Source organism: Gorilla gorilla, chromosome 21, assembly GCF_029281585.2.
Source record: "Gorilla gorilla gorilla isolate KB3781 chromosome 21, NHGRI_mGorGor1-v2.1_pri, whole genome shotgun sequence".
Taxonomy (NCBI): domain Eukaryota; kingdom Metazoa; phylum Chordata; class Mammalia; order Primates; family Hominidae; genus Gorilla; species Gorilla gorilla.
Genome location: NC_073245.2, coordinates 81,963,757 through 81,987,710, shown reverse-complemented (window position 1 = coordinate 81,987,710; position 23,954 = coordinate 81,963,757).

The window sequence follows — 23,954 nt, the reverse complement described above, 5'->3', positions numbered from 1 at the left end:
CTGTATAAACATGGAAATATCTACCCCGCTATCTGTATAAACATGGAAATATCTACACCGCTACCTGAATAAACATGGAAACAGCACAGCTATCTGTATGAACATGGAAATATCTACACCACTATCTGTACGAACATGGAAATATATACACCGCTGTCTGTATGAACATGGAAATAACTACACAGCTATCTGTATGAACATGGATATATCTACACAGCCATCTGGATGGACATGGAAATATCTACACCGCTATCTGTATGAACATGGAAATATCTACACCGCTATCTGTGTAAACATGCATACATCTTCACCGCTATCTGTATAAACATGGAAATATCTACAACGCTATCTGTATGAACATGGAAATATCTACACCTCTGTTTGAAATTGGAAATATCTAAACCGCTATCTGCATGAAAATGGAAATATCTACAGAGCTATCTGCATATACATGGAAATATCTACACAGCTATCTCTTTACCAATGGCAATAACTACACCGCTATCTGTATGAACATGGAAATATCTGCACCGCCATCTGTATGAACATATAAATATCTACAACGCCATCTGTATTAAGATGGAGATATCTACACCGCTATCTGTATGAACATGGATATGTCTACACAGCCATCTGGATGAACATGGAAATATATACACCGCTATCTGTGTGAACATGGAAATATCTACACCGCTATCTGTATGAACATGGAAACATCTACACCGCTATCTGTATGAACATGGAAATATCTACACCGCTATCTGTATGAACATGGAAATATCTACACTGCTATCTGTTTGAACATGGAAATATCTACACCGCTGTCTGCATGAAAATGGAAATATCTACACAGCTATCTGCATATACATGGAAATATCTACACAGCTATCTCTCTACACATGGGAATAACTACACCGCTATCTCTAAAAACATGGAAATATCTACACCGCCATCTGTATGAACATGGAAATATCTTCACTGCCATCTGTATGAACATATAAATATCAACACTGCCATCTGTATTAAGGAGATATATACACCGCTATCTGTATAAACATGGAAATATCTACACCGCTATCTGTATAAACATGGAAATATCTACACCGCTATCTGTATAAAAATGGAAATATCAGCACCGCTATCAGTATGAACATGGAAATTTCTGCACCGCCATCTGTATGAACATGGAAATATCTACACCGCTATCTGTGTGAACATGGAGATATCTACACCGCTATCTGTATGAACATGGAAATATCAACACCGCCATCTGTATGAACATGGAAATATCTGCACCGCCATGTGTATGAACATATAAATATCTGCACCGCCATCTGTATTAAGAAGGAGATATCTACACCGCTATCTGTATAAACAAGGAAATATCTACACTGCTATCTGTATAAACATGGAAATATCTACACCGGTACCTGTATAAACATGGAAATATCAGCACCGTTATCAGTATGAACATGGAAATATCTACACCGCTATCTGTATGAACATGGAAATATCTACACCGCTATCTGTATGAACATGGAAATATCTTCACCGCCATCTGAATGAACATGGATATGTCTACACAGCCATCTGGATGAACATGGAAATATCTACACCGCGATCTGTATGAACATGGAAATAGCTACACCGCTATCTGTGTAAACTTGCATACGTTTCACCGCTATCTGTATAAACATGGAAATATCTACACCGCTATCTGTATGAACATGGAAATATCTACACCGCTATCTGTTTGAAAATGTTAATATCTAAACCGCTATCTGCATGAAAATAGAAATATCTACACAGCTATCTGCATATACATGGAAATATCTACAAACCTAAATCTTTACACATGGAAATAACTAAACCGCTATCTCTATAAACACGGAAATATCTACACCGCCATCTGTATGAACATGGAAATATCTGCACTGCCATCTGTATGAACATATAAATATCTACACCGCCATCTGTATTAAGATGGAGATACATTCACCGCTATCTGTATAAACTTGGAAATATCTACACCGCTATCTTTATAAACCTGGAAATATCTACACCGCTATCTGTATAAACATGGAAATATCTACACCGCTACCTGTATAAATATGGAAATACCAGCACCGCTATCTGTATGAACATGGAAATATCTACACCGCTATCTCTATGAACATGGAAGTATCTACACCGCTATCTGCATGAACATGGAAATAGCTACACCAGTATCTGTACGAACATGGAAATATCTACACTTCTATCTGTATGAACATGGAAATATCTACACCGCTATCTGTATGAACATGGATATATCTACACAGCCATCTGGATGAACATGGAAATATCTACAACGCTATCTGTATGAACATGGATATATCTACACAGCCCTCTGTATGAACATGGAAATCTCCACACCGCTATCTGTGTAAACATGCATACATCTTCACCGCTGTCTGTAAAAACTTGCAAATATCTACACCGCTATCTGTATGAACATGGAAATATGTACACCGCTATCTGTTTGAACATGGAAATATATACACCACTATCTGCATGAAAATGGAACTATCTACACAGCTATCTGCATATACATGGAAATATCTACACATCTATCTCTTTACACATGGAAATAACTGCACCGCTATCTGTATGAACATGGAAATATCTACACTGCCATCTGTATGAACATGGAAATATCTGCACCGCCATCTGTATGAACATATAAATATCTACACCGCCATCTGTATTAAGATGGAGATATCTACACTGCTATCTGAATAAACATGGAAATATCTACACTGCTACCTGTATAAACATGGAAACATCAGCACCGCTATCTGCATAAACATGGAAATATCAGCACCGCTATCTGTATGAACATGGAAATATCTACACCGCTATATGTATGAACATGGAAATATCTACACCGCTATCTGTATGAACATGGAAATATCTACACCGCTATCTGTATGAACATGGAAATACCTACACCGCTATCTGTTTGAACATGTAAATATCTACACCGCTATCTGTATGAAAATGGAAATATCTACAAAGCTATCTGCATATACATGGAAATATCTACACAGCTATCTCTTTACACATGGAAATAACTACACCGCTATATCTATAAAGATGGAAATATCTACACCGCCATCTGTATGAACATAGAAATATCTTCACTGCCATCTGTATGAACATATAAATATCAACACTGCCATCTGTATTAAGGAGATATATACACCGCTATCTGTATAAACATGGAAATATCTACACCGCTATCTGTATAAACATGGAAATATCTACACCGCTATCTGTATAAAAATGGAAATATCAGCACCGCTATCAGTATGAACATGGAAATTTCTGCACCGCCATCTGTATGAACATGGAAATATCTACACCGCTATCTGTGTGAACATGGAGATATCTACACCGCTATCTGTATGAACATGGAAATATCAACACCGCCATTTGTATGAACATGGAAATATCTGCACCGCCATGTGTATGAACATATAAATATCTGCACCGCCATCTGTATTAAGAAGGAGATATCTACACCGCTATCTGTATAAACAAGGAAATATCTACACTGCTATCTGTATAAACATGGAAATATCTACACCGCTACCTGTATAAACATGGAAATATCAGCACCGTTATCAGTATGAACATGGAAATATCTACACCGCTATCTGTATGAACATGGAAATATCTACACCGCTATCTGTATGAACATGGAAATATCTTCACCGCCATCTGTATGAACATGGATATGTCTACAAAGCCATCTGGATGAACATGGAAATATCTACACCGCCATCTGTATGAACATGGAAATATCTGCACTGCCGTCTGTATGAACATATAAATATCTACACCGCCATCTGTATTAAGATGGAGATATCTTCACCGCTATCTGTATAAACTTGGAAATATCTACACCGCTATCTGTATAAACATGGAAATATCTACACTGCAATCTCAATGAACATGGAAATATCTACACCGCTATCTGTATGAACATGGATATATCTACACAGCCATCTGGATGAACATGGAAATATCTACACCGCTATCTGTATGAACATGGAAATATCTTCACCGCCATCTGTATGAACATGGATATGATTACACAGCCATCTGGATGAACATGGAAATATCAGCACCGCTATCTGTATGAACATGGAAATATCAGCCCCTCTACCTGTATGAATATGGAAATATCTACACCGCTATCTCTATGAACATGGAAATATCTACACCGCCATCTGTATGAACATGGATATATCTACACAGCCATCTGGATGAACATGGAAATATCTACACCGCTATCTGTATGAACAAGGAAATATCTACACCGCTATCTGTATGAACATGGAAATACATACACCGCTATCTGTATGAACATGGAAATAGCTACACCGCTATCTGTATGGACATGGAAATTTCTTCACCGCCATCTGTATGAACATGGATATATCTACACAGCCATCTGGATGAACATGGAAATATCTACACCGCTATCTGTATGAACATGGAAATATCTACACCGCTATCTGCATGAACATGGAAATATCTACACCGCTATCTGTATGAACATGGAAATATCCACACCGCTATCTGTATGAACATGGAAATATCTACACCGCTATCTGTTTGAACATGGAAATATCTACACCGCTGTCAGCATGAAAATGGAAATATCTACAGAGCTATCTGCATATATATGGAAATATCTACACAGCTATCTCTTTACACATGGAAATAACTACACCGCTATCTCTATAAAGATGGAAATATCTACTCCGCCATCTGTATGAACATGGAAATATCTGCACCGGCATGTGTATGAGCATATAAATATCTGCACCGCCATCTGTATTAAGAAGGAGATATCTACACCGCTATCTGTATAAACATGGAAATATCTACACCGCTATCTGTATAAACATGGAAATATCTACTCCGCTATCTGTATAAACATGGAAATATCAGCACCGCTATCAGTATGAACATGGAAATATCTACACCGCTATCTGTATGAACATGGAAATATCTACACCGCTGTCTGTATGAACATGGAAATATCTTCACCGCAATCTGTATGAACATGGATACTTCTACACAGCCCTCTGTATGAACATGGAAATATCTACACCGCGATCTGTATGAACATGGAAATATCTACACCGCTTTCTTTGTAAACATGCATACATCTTCACCGCTATCTATATAAACATGGAAATATCTACACCGCTATCTGTATGAACATGGAAATATCTACACCGCAATGTGTTTGAACATGGAAATATCTAAACTGCTATCTGCATGAAAATAGAAATATATACACAGCTATCTGCATATACATGGAAATATCTACAAAGCTATCTCTTTACACATGGAAATAACTACACCACTATCTCTATAAACATGGAAATATCTACACCGCCATCTGAATGAACATGGAAATATCTGCACCGCCATCTGTATGAACATATAAATATCTACAATGCCATCTGTATTAAGATGGAGATATCTTCATCGCTATCTGTAGAAACTTGGAAATATCTACACAGCTATCTGTATAAACATGGACATATCTTCACCGCTATCTGTATAAACATGGAAATATCTACACCGCTACCTGTATAAACATGGAAATATCAGCACCGCTATCTGTATGAACATGGAAATATCTACCCCGCTATCTCTATGAACATGGAAATATCTACACCGCTATCTGTATGAACATGGAAATAGCTACACCGCTATCTGTATGAACATGGAAATATCTACACCACTATCTGAATGAACATGGAAATATCTACACCGCTATCTGTGTGAACATGGATATTTCTACACCGCTATCTGTTTGAACATGGAAATATGTACACCGCTATCTGCATGAAAATGGAAATATCTACACAGCTATCTGCATAAACATGGAAATATTTACACAGCAATCTCTTTACACATGGAAATATCTACACCGCTATCTGTATGAACATAGAAATATTTACACCGCCATCTGTATGAACATGGAAATATCTGCACTGACGTCTGTATGAACATATACATATCTACACGGCCATCTGTATTAAGATGGAGATATCTACACCGCTATCTCTATAAACATGGAAATATCTACACCGCTATCTGTATAAACATGGAAATATCTACACCGCTATCTGTATATACATGGAAATATCTACAACGCTACCTGTATAAACATGGAAATATCAGCACCGCTATCTGCATGAACATGGAAATAGCCCCTCTATCTGTATGAACATGGAGATATCTACACCGTTATCTGTATGAACGTGGAAATATCTACACCGCTATCTGTATGAACATGGAAATATCTTCACCGCCATCTGTATGAACATGGATACATCTACAAAGCCATCTGGATGAACATGGAAATATCTGCACCGCTATCTGTATGAACATGGAAATATCTACACCGCTATCTGTTTGAACATGGAAATATCTAAACCGCTATCAGCATGAAAATAGAAATATCTACACACCTATCTGCATATACATGGAAATATCTACACAGCTATCTCTTTACGCATGGAAATAACTACACCGCTATCTGTATGAACATGGAAATATCTACACCGCCATCTGTATGAACATGGAAATATCTGCACCGCCATCTGAATGAACATATAAATATCTACAGCGCCATCTGAATTAAGATGGAAATATCTACACCGCTATCTGTACAAACGTGGAAATATCCACATCGCTATCTGTATAAACATGGAAATATCTACACTGCTACCTGTATAAACATGGAAATATCTACACCACTACCTGTATAAACATGGAAATATCAGCACCGCTATCTGTATGAACATGGAAATATCAGCCCCTCTACCTGTATGAATATGGAAATATCTACACCGCTATCTCTATGAACATGGAAATATCTACACCGCCATCTGTATGAACATGGATATATCTACACAGCCATCTGGATGAACATGGAAATATCTACACCGCTATCTGTATGAACAAGGAAATATCTACACCGCTATCTGTATGAACATGGAAATACATACACCGCTATCTGTATGAACATGGAAATAGCTACACCGCTATCTGTATGGACATGGAAATTTCTTCACCACCATCTGTATGAACATGGATATATCTACACAGCCATCTGGATGAACATGGAAATATCTACACCGCTATCCGTATGAACATGGAAATATCTACACCGCTATCTGTATGAACATGGAAATATCTTCACCGCCATCTGTATGATCATCGATATGTCTACACAGCCATCTGGATGAACATGGAAATATCTACACCTCGATCTGTATGAACATGGAAATATCTACAGCACTATCTGCGTAAACATGCATACATTTCACCGCTATCTGTATAAACATGGAAATATCTACACCGCTATCTGTATGAACATGGAAATATCTATACCGCTATCTGTATAAACATGGAAATATCTACTCCGCTATCTGTATAAACCTGGAAATATCTACACCGCTATCTGTATAAACATGGAAATACCTACACCGCTATCTGTATAAACATGGAAATATCTTCACCGCTACCTGTATAAACATGGAAATATCAGCACCACTATCTGCATGAACATGGCAGTAACAGCCCCTCTATCTGTATGAACATGGAGATATCTACACCGCTATCTGTAAGAACATGGAAATATCTACACCGCTATCTCTATGAACATGGAAATATCTACACCACTATCTGTTTGAACATATAAATATCTAAACCGCTATCTGCATGAAAATGGAAATATCTACACAGCTATCTGCATATACATGGAAATATCTACACAGCTATCTCTTTACACATGGAAATAACTACACCGCTATCTGTATGAACATGGAAATATCTTCACCGCCATCTGTATGAACATGGATATATCTACACAGCCATCTGGATGAACATGGAAATATCTACACCGCTATCTGTATGAACATGGAAATATCTACTCCGCTATCTGTGTAAACATGCATACATCTTCACCGCCATCTGTATAAACATGGAAATATCTACACAGCTATCTGCATATACATGGAAATATCTACACAGCTATCTCTCTACACATGGGAATAACTACACCGATATCTCTAAAAACATGGAAATATCTACACCGCCATCTGTATGAACATGGAAATATCTTCACTGCCATCTGTATGAACATATAAATATCAACACTGCCATCTGTATTAAGGAGATATATACACCGCTATCTGTATAAACATGGAAATATCTACACCGCTATCTGTATAAACATGGAAATATCTACACCGCTATCTGTATAAAAATGGAAATATCAGCACCGCTATCAGTATGAACATGGAAATTTCTGCACCGCCATCTGTATGAACATGGAAATATCTACACCGCTATCTGTGTGAACATGGAGATATCTACACCGCTATCTGTATGAACATGGAAATATCAACACCGCCATCTGTATGAACATGGAAATATCTGCACCGCCATGTGTATGAACATATAAATATCTGCACCGCCATCTGTATTAAGAAGGAGATATCTACACCGCTATCTGTATAAACAAGGAAATATCTACACTGCTATCTGTATAAACATGGAAATATCTACACCGGTACCTGTATAAACATGGAAATATCAGCACCGTTATCAGTATGAACATGGAAATATCTACACCGCTATCTGTATGAACATGGAAATATCTACACCGCTATCTGTATGAACATGGAAATATCTTCACCGCCATCTGAATGAACATGGATATGTCTACACAGCCATCTGGATGAACATGGAAATATCTACACCGCGATCTGTATGAACATGGAAATAGCTACACCGCTATCTGTGTAAACTTGCATACGTTTCACCGCTATCTGTATAAACATGGAAATATCTACACCGCTATCTGTATGAACATGGAAATATCTACACCGCTATCTGTTTGAAAATGTTAATATCTAAACCGCTATCTGCATGAAAATAGAAATATCTACACAGCTATCTGCATATACATGGAAATATCTACAAACCTAAATCTTTACACATGGAAATAACTAAACCGCTATCTCTATAAACACGGAAATATCTACACCGCCATCTGTATGAACATGGAAATATCTGCACTGCCATCTGTATGAACATATAAATATCTACACCGCCATCTGTATTAAGATGGAGATACATTCACCGCTATCTGTATAAACTTGGAAATATCTACACCGCTATCTTTATAAACCTGGAAATATCTACACCGCTATCTGTATAAACATGGAAATATCTACACCGCTACCTGTATAAATATGGAAATACCAGCACCGCTATCTGTATGAACATGGAAATATCTACACCGCTATCTCTATGAACATGGAAGTATCTACACCGCTATCTGCATGAACATGGAAATAGCTACACCAGTATCTGTACGAACATGGAAATATCTACACTTCTATCTGTATGAACATGGAAATATCTACACCGCTATCTGTATGAACATGGATATATCTACACAGCCATCTGGATGAACATGGAAATATCTACAACGCTATCTGTATGAACATGGATATATCTACACAGCCCTCTGTATGAACATGGAAATCTCCACACCGCTATCTGTGTAAACATGCATACATCTTCACCGCTGTCTGTAAAAACTTGGAAATATCTACACCGCTATCTGTATGAACATGGAAATATGTACACCGCTATCTGTTTGAACATGGAAATATATACACCACTATCTGCATGAAAATGGAACTATCTACACAGCTATCTGCATATACATGGAAATATCTACACATCTATCTCTTTACACATGGAAATAACTGCACCGCTATCTGTATGAACATGGAAATATCTACACTGCCATCTGTATGAACATGGAAATATCTGCACCGCCATCTGTATGAACATATAAATATCTACACCGCCATCTGTATTAAGATGGAGATATCTACACTGCTATCTGAATAAACATGGAAATATCTACACTGCTACCTGTATAAACATGGAAACATCAGCACCGCTATCTGCATAAACATGGAAATATCAGCACCGCTATCTGTATGAACATGGAAATATCTACACCGCTATATGTATGAACATGGAAATATCTACACCGCTATCTGTATGAACATGGAAATATCTACACCGCTATCTGTATGAACATGGAAATACCTACACCGCTATCTGTTTGAACATGTAAATATCTACACCGCTATCTGTATGAAAATGGAAATATCTACAAAGCTATCTGCATATACATGGAAATATCTACACAGCTATCTCTTTACACATGGAAATAACTACACCGCTATATCTATAAAGATGGAAATATCTACACCGCCATCTGTATGAACATAGAAATATCTTCACTGCCATCTGTATGAACATATAAATATCAACACTGCCATCTGTATTAAGGAGATATATACACCGCTATCTGTATAAACATGGAAATATCTACACCGCTATCTGTATAAACATGGAAATATCTACACCGCTATCTGTATAAAAATGGAAATATCAGCACCGCTATCAGTATGAACATGGAAATTTCTGCACCGCCATCTGTATGAACATGGAAATATCTACACCGCTATCTGTGTGAACATGGAGATATCTACACCGCTATCTGTATGAACATGGAAATATCAACACCGCCATCTGTATGAACATGGAAATATCTGCACCGCCATGTGTATGAACATATAAATATCTGCACCGCCATCTGTATTAAGAAGGAGATATCTACACCGCTATCTGTATAAACAAGGAAATATCTACACTGCTATCTGTATAAACATGGAAATATCTACACCGCTACCTGTATAAACATGGAAATATCAGCACCGTTATCAGTATGAACATGGAAATATCTACACCGCTATCTGTATGAACATGGAAATATCTACACCGCTATCTGTATGAACATGGAAATATCTTCACCGCCATCTGTATGAACATGGATATGTCTACAAAGCCATCTGGATGAACATGGAAATATCTACACCGCCATCTGTATGAACATGGAAATATCTGCACTGCCGTCTGTATGAACATATAAATATCTACACCGCCATCTGTATTAAGATGGAGATATCTTCACCGCTATCTGTATAAACTTGGAAATATCTACACCGCTATCTGTATAAACATGGAAATATCTACACTGCAATCTCAATGAACATGGAAATATCTACACCGCTATCTGTATGAACATGGATATATCTACACAGCCATCTGGATGAACATGGAAATATCTACACCGCTATCTGTATGAACATGGAAATATCTTCACCGCCATCTGTATGAACATGGATATGATTACACAGCCATCTGGATGAACATGGAAATATCAGCACCGCTATCTGTATGAACATGGAAATATCAGCCCCTCTACCTGTATGAATATGGAAATATCTACACCGCTATCTCTATGAACATGGAAATATCTACACCGCCATCTGTATGAACATGGATATATCTACACAGCCATCTGGATGAACATGGAAATATCTACACCGCTATCTGTATGAACAAGGAAATATCTACACCGCTATCTGTATGAACATGGAAATACATACACCGCTATCTGTATGAACATGGAAATAGCTACACCGCTATCTGTATGGACATGGAAATTTCTTCACCGCCATCTGTATGAACATGGATATATCTACACAGCCATCTGGATGAACATGGAAATATCTACACCGCTATCTGTATGAACATGGAAATATCTACACCGCTATCTGCATGAACATGGAAATATCTACACCGCTATCTGTATGAACATGGAAATATCCACACCGCTATCTGTATGAACATGGAAATATCTACACCGCTATCTGTTTGAACATGGAAATATCTACACCGCTGTCAGCATGAAAATGGAAATATCTACACAGCTATCTGCATATATATGGAAATATCTACACAGCTATCTCTTTACACATGGAAATAACTACACCGCTATCTCTATAAAGATGGAAATATCTACTCCGCCATCTGTATGAACATGGAAATATCTGCACCGGCATGTGTATGAGCATATAAATATCTGCACCGCCATCTGTATTAAGAAGGAGATATCTACACCGCTATCTGTATAAACATGGAAATATCTACACCGCTATCTGTATAAACATGGAAATATCTACTCCGCTATCTGTATAAACATGGAAATATCTTCACCGCTATCAGTATGAACATGGAAATATCTACACCGCTATCTGTATGAACATGGAAATATCTACACCGCTGTCTGTATGAACATGGAAATATCTTCACCGCAATCTGTATGAACATGGATACTTCTACACAGCCCTCTGTATGAACATGGAAATATCTACACCGCGATCTGTATGAACATGGAAATATCTACACCGCTTTCTTTGTAAACATGCATACATCTTCACCGCTATCTATATAAACATGGAAATATCTACACCGCTATCTGTATGAACATGGAAATATCTACACCGCAATGTGTTTGAACATGGAAATATCTAAACTGCTATCTGCATGAAAATAGAAATATATACACAGCTATCTGCATATACATGGAAATATCTACAAAGCTATCTCTTTACACATGGAAATAACTACACCACTATCTCTATAAACATGGAAATATCTACACCGCCATCTGAATGAACATGGAAATATCTGCACCGCCATCTGTATGAACATATAAATATCTACAATGCCATCTGTATTAAGATGGAGATATCTTCATCGCTATCTGTAGAAACTTGGAAATATCTACACAGCTATCTGTATAAACATGGACATATCTTCACCGCTATCTGTATAAACATGGAAATATCTACACCGCTACCTGTATAAACATGGAAATATCAGCACCGCTATCTGTATGAACATGGAAATATCTACCCCGCTATCTCTATGAACATGGAAATATCTACACCGCTATCTGTATGAACATGGAAATAGCTACACCGCTATCTGTATGAACATGGAAATATCTACACCACTATCTGAATGAACATGGAAATATCTACACCGCTATCTGTGTGAACATGGATATTTCTACACCGCTATCTGTTTGAACATGGAAATATGTACACCGCTATCTGCATGAAAATGGAAATATCTACACAGCTATCTGCATAAACATGGAAATATTTACACAGCAATCTCTTTACACATGGAAATATCTACACCGCTATCTGTATGAACATAGAAATATTTACACCGCCATCTGTATGAACATGGAAATATCTGCACTGACGTCTGTATGAACATATACATATCTACACGGCCATCTGTATTAAGATGGAGATATCTACACCGCTATCTCTATAAACATGGAAATATCTACACCGCTATCTGTATAAACATGGAAATATCTACACCGCTATCTGTATATACATGGAAATATCTACAACGCTACCTGTATAAACATGGAAATATCAGCACCGCTATCTGCATGAACATGGAAATAGCCCCTCTATCTGTATGAACATGGAGATATCTACACCGTTATCTGTATGAACGTGGAAATATCTACACCGCTATCTGTATGAACATGGAAATATCTTCACCGCCATCTGTATGAACATGGATACATCTACAAAGCCATCTGGATGAACATGGAAATATCTGCACCGCTATCTGTATGAACATGGAAATATCTACACCGCTATCTGTTTGAACATGGAAATATCTAAACCGCTATCAGCATGAAAATAGAAATATCTACACACCTATCTGCATATACATGGAAATATCTACACAGCTATCTCTTTACGCATGGAAATAACTACACCGCTATCTGTATGAACATGGAAATATCTACACCGCCATCTGTATGAACATGGAAATATCTGCACCGCCATCTGAATGAACATATAAATATCTACAGCGCCATCTGAATTAAGATGGAAATATCTACACCGCTATCTGTACAAACGTGGAAATATCCACATCGCTATCTGTATAAACATGGAAATATCTACACTGCTACCTGTATAAACATGGAAATATCTACACCACTACCTGTATAAACATGGAAATATCAGCACCGCTATCTGTATGAACATGGAAATATCAGCCCCTCTACCTGTATGAATATGGAAATATCTACACCGCTATCTCTATGAACATGGAAATATCTACACCGCCATCTGTATGAACATGGATATATCTACACAGCCATCTGGATGAACATGGAAATATCTACACCGCTATCTGTATGAACAAGGAAATATCTACACCGCTATCTGTATGAACATGGAAATACATACACCGCTATCTGTATGAACATGGAAATAGCTACACCGCTATCTGTATGGACATGGAAATTTCTTCACCACCATCTGTATGAACATGGATATATCTACACAGCCATCTGGATGAACATGGAAATATCTACACCGCTATCCGTATGAACATGGAAATATCTACACCGCTATCTGTATGAACATGGAAATATCTTCACCGCCATCTGTATGATCATCGATATGTCTACACAGCCATCTGGATGAACATGGAAATATCTACACCTCGATCTGTATGAACATGGAAATATCTACAGCACTATCTGCGTAAACATGCATACATTTCACCGCTATCTGTATAAACATGGAAATATCTACACCGCTATCTGTATGAACATGGAAATATCTATACCGCTATCTGTATAAACATGGAAATATCTACTCCGCTATCTGTATAAACCTGGAAATATCTACACCGCTATCTGTATAAACATGGAAATACCTACACCGCTATCTGTATAAACATGGAAATATCTTCACCGCTACCTGTATAAACATGGAAATATCAGCACCACTATCTGCATGAACATGGCAGTAACAGCCCCTCTATCTGTATGAACATGGAGATATCTACACCGCTATCTGTAAGAACATGGAAATATCTACACCGCTATCTCTATGAACATGGAAATATCTACACCACTATCTGTTTGAACATATAAATATCTAAACCGCTATCTGCATGAAAATGGAAATATCTACACAGCTATCTGCATATACATGGAAATATCTACACAGCTATCTCTTTACACATGGAAATAACTACACCGCTATCTGTATGAACATGGAAATATCTTCACCGCCATCTGTATGAACATGGATATATCTACACAGCCATCTGGATGAACATGGAAATATCTACACCGCTATCTGTATGAACATGGAAATATCTACTCCGCTATCTGTGTAAACATGCATACATCTTCACCGCCATCTGTATAAACATGGAAATATCTACACTGCTATTAGCATGAACATGGAAATATCTACACCGCTATCTGTTTGAACATGGAAATATCTTCACCGCTATCTGCATGAAAATGGAAATATCTACACAGCTATCTGCATATACGTGGAAATATCTACAAAGCTATCTCTTTACACATGGAAATAACTACAGCTCTATCTCTATAAACATGCAAATATCTACAACGCCATCTGTATGAACATGGAAATATCTGCACCGCCATCAGTATGAAGATATAAATATCTACACCGCCATCTATATTAAGATGGAGATATCTACACCGCTATCTGTAAAAACATGGAAATATCTACACGGCTACCTGTATAAACATGGAAATATCAGCACCGCTATCTGTATGAACATGGAAATATCTACACCGCTATCTCTATGAACATGGAAATATCTACACCGCTATCTGTATGAAAATGGAAATAGCTACACCGCTATCTGTATGAACATGGAAATATCTACACCACTACCTGTATGAAAATGGAAATATCTACACCGCTATTTGTATGAACATGGATATATCTACACAGCCATCTGGATGAACATGGAAATATCTACACCGCTATCTGTATGAACATGGAAATATCTACACCGCTATCTGTGTAAATATGCATACATCTTCACCGCAATCTGTATAAACATGGAAATATCTACACTGCTATCTGTATGAACATGGAAATATCTACACCGCTGTTTGAACATGGAAACATCTACACCGCTATCTGTGTAAACATGCATACATCTTCACCGCTATCTGTATAAACATGGAAATATCTACACTGCTATCTGTATGTACATGGAAATATCAACACCGCTATCTGTATGAACATGGAAATATCTACACCGCTATTTGTTTGAACATGGAAATATCTACACCGCTCTCTGCATGAAAATGGAAATATCTACACTGCTACCTGCATATTCATGGAAATATCTACACAGCTATCTCTTTACACATGGAAATAACTACACCGCTATCTGTATCAACATGGAAATATCTACACCGCCATCTGTATGAACATGGAAATATCTGCACCGCCAACTGTATGAACATATAAATATCTACACCGCCATCTGTATTAAGTTGGAGATATCTACACCGATATCTGTATAAACATGGAATTATCAGCACCGCTATATGTATGAACATGGAAATATCTACACCACTATCTGTATGAACATGGAAATATCTACACCGCTATCTGTATGAACATGGAATTATCTTCACGCCATCTGTATGAACATGGATATATCTACACAGACATCTGGATGAACATGGAAATATCTACGCCACTATCTGTATGAACATGGAAATAGCTACACAGCTATCTGTATGAACACGGAAATATCTACACCGCTATCTGTATGAACATGGAAATATCTACACTGCTATCTGTATGAACATGGAAATATCTTCACCGCCATCTGTATGAACATGGATATATCTACACAGCCATCTGGATGAACACGGAAATATCTACACAGCTATCTGTATGAACATGGAAATATATACACCGCTATCTGTGTAAACATGCATACATCTTCACCGCTATCTGTATAAACATGGAAATATCTACACCGCTATCTGTATGAACATGGAAATTTCTACACCGCTATCTGTATGAACATGGAAATATCTACACCGCTATCTGTATGAACATGGATATATCTACACAACCATCTGTATGAACATGGAAATATCTACACCACTACCTGCAAAAATGGAAATATCTACACCGCTATCTGTATGAACATGGATATATCTACACAGCCATCTGGATGAACATGGAAATATCTACACCGATATCTGTATGAACATGGAAATATCTACTCCGCTATCTGTATGAACATGGAAATAGCTACACCGCTATCTGTTTGAACATGGAAATATCTACACCGCTATCTCTATGAACATGGAAATATCTTCACCGCCATCTGTATGAACATGGATATGTCTACACAGCCATCTAGATGAACATGGAAATATCTACACCCCGATCTGTATGAACATGGAAATATCTACACCGCTATCTGTGTAAACATGCATACATCTTCACCGCTATCTGTATAAACATGGAAATATCTACACCGTTATCTGTATGAACATGGAAATACCTACACCGCTATCTGCTTGAACATGGAAATATCTAAACTGCTATCTGCATAAAAATAGAAATATCTACACAGCTATCTGCAAATAGATGAAAATATCTACAAAGCTATCTCTTTACACATGGAAATAACTACACCGCTATCTCTATAAACATGGAAATATCTACACCGCCATCTGAATGAACATGGAAATATCTACACCGCAATCTGTATTAACATGGAAATATCTACACCGCTATCTGTATGAACATGGAAATATCTACACCGCTATCTGTTTGAACATGGAAATATCTACACCGCTATCTGTATAAACATGGAAATATCTACACCGCTACCTGTATAAACATGGAAATAACAGCACCGCTATCTGTATAAACATGGAAATATCTACACCGCTATCTGTATGAACATGGAAATATCTACACCGCTATCTGTATGAACATGGAAATATCTACACCTCTATATGTATGAACATGGAAATATCTACACCGCTATCTGTTTGAACATGGAAATATCTACACCGCTGTCTGCATGAAAATGGAAATATCTACACAGCTATCTGCATATACATGGAAATATATACACAGCTATCTCTTTACACATGGATATAACTACACCGCTATCTCTATAAACATGGAAATATCTACACCGCTATCTGTATGAACATGGAAATATCTGCACCGCCATCTGTATGAACATATAAATATCTACACCGCCATCTGTATTAAGAAGCAGATATCTACACCTCTATCTGTATAAACCTGGAAATATCTACACCGCTACCTGTATAAACATGGAAATATCAGCACCGCTATCTGTATGAACATGGAAATATCAGCCCCTCTACCTGTATGAATATGGAAATATCTACACCGCTATCTCTATGAACATGGAAATATCTACACCGCCATCTGTATGAACATGGATATATCTACACAGCCATCTGGATGAACATGGAAATATCTACACCGCTATCTGTATGAACAAGGAAATATCTACACCGCTATCTGTATGAACATGGAAATACATACACCGCTATCTGTATGAACATGGAAATAGCTACACCGCTATCTGTATGGACATGGAAATTTCTTCACCGCCATCTGTATGAACATGGATATATCTACACAGCCATCTGGATGAACATGGAAATATCTACACTGCTATCTGTATGAACATGGAAATATCTACACCGCTATCTGCATGAACATGGAAATATCTACACCGCTATCTGTATGAACATGGAAATATCCACACCGCTATCTGTATGAACATGGAAATATCTACACCGCTATCTGTTTGAACATGGAAATATCTACACCGCTGTCAGCATGAAAATGGAAATATCTACACAGCTATCTGCATATACATGGAAATATCTACACAGCTATCTCTTTACACATGGAAATAACTACACCGCTATCTCTATAAACATGGAAATATCTACTCCGCCATCTGTATGAACATGGAAATATCTGCACCGGCATGTGTATGAGCATATAAATATCTGCACCGCCATCTGTATTAAGAAGGAGATATCTACACCGCTATCTGTATAAACATGGAAATATCTACACCGCTATCTGTATAAACATGGAAATATCTACTCCGCTATCTGTATAAACATGGAAATATCAGCACCGCTATCAGTATGAACATGGAAATATCTACACCGCTATCTGTATGAACATGGAATTATCTACACCGATGTCTGTATGAACATGGAAATATCTTCACCGCCATCTCTATGAACATGGATACTTCTACACAGCCATCTGTATGAACATGGAATTATCTACACCGCGATCTGTATGAACATGGAAATATCTACACCGCTATCTTTGTAAACATGCATACATCTTCACCGCTATCTATATAAACATGGAAATATCTACACCGCTATCTGTATGAACATGGAAATATCTACACCGCAATCTGTTTGAACATGGAAATATCTAAACTGCTATCTGCCTGAAAATAGAAATATATACACAGCTATCTGCATATACATGGAAATATCTACAAAGCTATCCCTTTACACATGGAAATAACTACACCACTATCTCTATAAACATGGAAATATCTACACCGCGATCTGAATGAACGTGGAAATATCTGCACCGCCATCTGTATGAACATATAAATATCTACACCGCCATCTGTATTAAGATGGAGATATCTTCACCGCTATCTGTAGAAACTTGGAAATATCTACACAGCTATCTGTATAAACATGGACATATCTTAACCGCTATCTGTATAAACATGGAAATATCTACACCGCTACCTGTATAAACATGGAAATAACAGCACCGCTATCTGTATAAACATGGAAATATCTACACCGCTATCTGTATGAACATGGAAATATCTACACCGCTATCTGTATGAACATGGAAATATCTACACCTCTATATGTATGAACATGGAAATATCTACACCGCTATCTGTTTGAACATGGAAATATCTACACCGCTGTCTGCATGAAAATGGAAATATCTACACAGCTATCTGCATATACATGGAAATATATACACAGCTATCTCTTTACACATGGATATAACTACACCGCTATCTCTATAAACATGGAAATATCTACACCGCTATCTGTATGAACATGGAAATATCTGCACCGCCATCTGTATGAACATATAAATATCTACACCGCCATCTGTATTAAGAAGCAGATATCTACACCTCTATCTGTATAAACCTGGAAATATCTACACCGCTACCTGTATAAACATGGAAATATCAGCACCGCTATCTGTATGAACATGGAAATATCAGCCCCTCTACCTGTATGAATATGGAAATATCTACACCGCTATCTCTATGAACATGGAAATATCTACACCGCCATCTGTATGAACATGGATATATCTACACAGCCATCTGGATGAACATGGAAATATCTACACCGCTATCTGTATGAACAAGGAAATATCTACACCGCTATCTGTATGAACATGGAAATACATACACCGCTATCTGTATGAACATGGAAATAGCTACACCGCTATCTGTATGGACATGGAAATTTCTTCACCGCCATCTGTATGAACATGGATATATCTACACAGCCATCTGGATGAACATGGAAATATCTACACTGCTATCTGTATGAACATGGAAATATCTACACCGCTATCTGCATGAACATGGAAATATCTACACCGCTATCTGTATGAACATGGAAATATCCACACCGCTATCTGTATGAACATGGAAATATCTACACCGCTATCTGTTTGAACATGGAAATATCTACACCGCTGTCAGCATGAAAATGGAAATATCTACACAGCTATCTGCATATACATGGAAATATCTACACAGCTATCTCTTTACACATGGAAATAACTACACCGCTATCTCTATAAACATGGAAATATCTACTCCGCCATCTGTATGAACATGGAAATATCTGCACCGGCATGTGTATGAGCATATAAATATCTGCACCGCCATCTGTATTAAGAAGGAGATATCTACACCGCTATCTGTATAAACATGGAAATATCTACACCGCTATCTGTATAAACATGGAAATATCTACTCCGCTATCTGTATAAACATGGAAATATCAGCACCGCTATCAGTATGAACATGGAAATATCTACACCGCTATCTGTATGAACATGGAATTATCTACACCGATGTCTGTATGAACATGGAAATATCTTCACCGCCATCTCTATGAACATGGATACTTCTACACAGCCATCTGTATGAACATGGAATTATCTACACCGCGATCTGTATGAACATGGAAATATCTACACCGCTATCTTTGTAAACATGCATACATCTTCACCGCTATCTATATAAACATGGAAATATCTACACCGCTATCTGTATGAACATGGAAATATCTACACCGCAATCTGTTTGAACATGGAAATATCTAAACTGCTATCTGCCTGAAAATAGAAATATATACACAGCTATCTGCATATACATGGAAATATCTACAAAGCTATCCCTTTACACATGGAAATAACTACACCACTATCTCTATAAACATGGAAATATCTACACCGCGATCTGAATGAACGTGGAAATATCTGCACCGCCATCTGTATGAACATATAAATATCTACACCGCCATCTGTATTAAGATGGAGATATCTTCACCGCTATCTGTAGAAACTTGGAAATATCTACACAGCTATCTGTATAAACATGGACATATCTTAACCGCTATCTGTATAAACATGGAAATATCTACACCGCTACCTGTATAAACATGGAAATATCAGCACCGCTATCTGTATGAACATGGAAATATCTACCCCGCTATCTCTATGAACATGGAAATATCTACACCGCTATCTGTATGAACATGGAAATAGCTACACCGCTATCTGTATGAACATGGAAATATCTACACCACTATCTGAATGAACATGGAAATATCTACACCGCTATCTGTGTGAACATGGATATTTCTACACCGCTATCTGTTTGAACATGGAAATATCTACACCGCTATCTGCATGAAAATGGAAATATCTACACAGCTATCTGCATAAACATGGAAATATTTACACAGCAATCTCTTTACACATGGAAATATCTACACCGCTATCTGTATGAACATGGAAATATTTACACCGCCATCTGTATGAACATGAAAATATCTGCACTGACATCTGTATGAACATATACATATCTACACGGCCATCTGTATTAAGATGGAGATATCTACACCGCTATCTCTATAAACATGGAAATATCTACACCGTTATCTGTATAAACATGGAAATATCTACACCGCTATCTGTATATACATGGAAATATCTACAACGCTACCTGTATAAACATGGAAATATCAGCACCGCTATCTGCATGAACATGGAAATAGCCCCTCTATCTGTATGAACATGGAGATAACTACACCGTTATCTGTATGAACGTGGAAATATCTACACCGCTATCTGTATGAACATGGAAATATCTTCACCGCCATCTGTATGAACATGGATACATCTACAAAGCCATCTGGATGAACATGGAAATATCTGCACCGCTATCTGCATGAACATGGAAATAGCTACACCGCTATCTGTATGAACATGGAAATATCTACACCGCTATCTGTATGAACATGGAAATATCTACACCGCTATCTGTATGAACATGGAAATATCTTCACCGCCATCTGAATGAACATGGATATATCTACAGAGCCATCTGGATGAACATGGAAATATATACACCGCTATCTGTATGAACATGGAAATATATACACCGCTATCTGTGTAAACATGCATACATCTTCACCGCTATCTGTATGAACATGGAAATATCTCCACCGCTATCTGTATGAACATGGAAATATCTACACTGCTATCCGCATGAAAATGGAAATAAATACACAGCTATCTGCATATACATGGAAATATCTACAAAGCTATCTCTTTACACATGGAAATAACTACACCGCTATCTCTATAAACATGGAAATATCTACACCGCAATCTGTATGAACATGGAAATATCTGCACCGCCATCTGTATGAAGATAAAAATATCTACACCGCCATCTGCATTAAGATGGAGATATGTAAACCGCTATCTGTATAAACCTGGAAATATCTAGACCGCTATCTGTATAAACATGGAAATATCTACACCGCTATCTGTATAAATATGGAAATATCTACACCGCTACCTGTATAAACATGGAAATATCAGCACCACTATCTGTATGAATATGGAAGTATCTACACCGCTATCTGCATGAACATGGAAATATCTACACCGCTATCTGTATGAACATGGAAATATCCACACCGCTAACTGTATAAACATGGAAATATCTACACCGCTATCTGTTTGAACATGGAAATATCTACACAGCTGTAAGCATGAAAATAGAAATATCTACACAGCTATTTGCATATACATGGAAATATCTACACAGCTATCTCTTAACACATGGAAATAACTACACCGCTATCTCTATAAACATGGAAATATCAACTCCGCCATCTGTATAAACATGGAAATATCTGCACCGGCATGTGTATGAAAATATAAATATCTGCACCGCCATCTGTATTAAGAAGGAGATATCTACACCGCTATCTGTAAGAACATGGATATATCTACACAGCCATCTGTATGAACATGGAAATATCTACACCGCTACCCGTATGAACATGGAAATATCTACACCGCTATCTGTATGAACATGGAAATATCTTCACCGCCATCTGTATGATCATCGATATGTCTACACAGCCATCTGGATGAACATGGAAATATCTACACCTCGATCTGTATGAACATGGAAATATCTACAGCACTATCTGCGTAAACATGCATACATTTCACCGCTATCTGTATAAACATGGAAATATCTACACCGCTATCTGTATGAACATGGAAATATCTATACCGCTATCTGTATAAACATGGAAATATCTACACCGCTATCTGTATAAACCTGGAAATATCTACACCGCTATCTGTATAAACATGGAAATACCTACACCGCTATCTGTATAAACATGGAAATATCTTCAC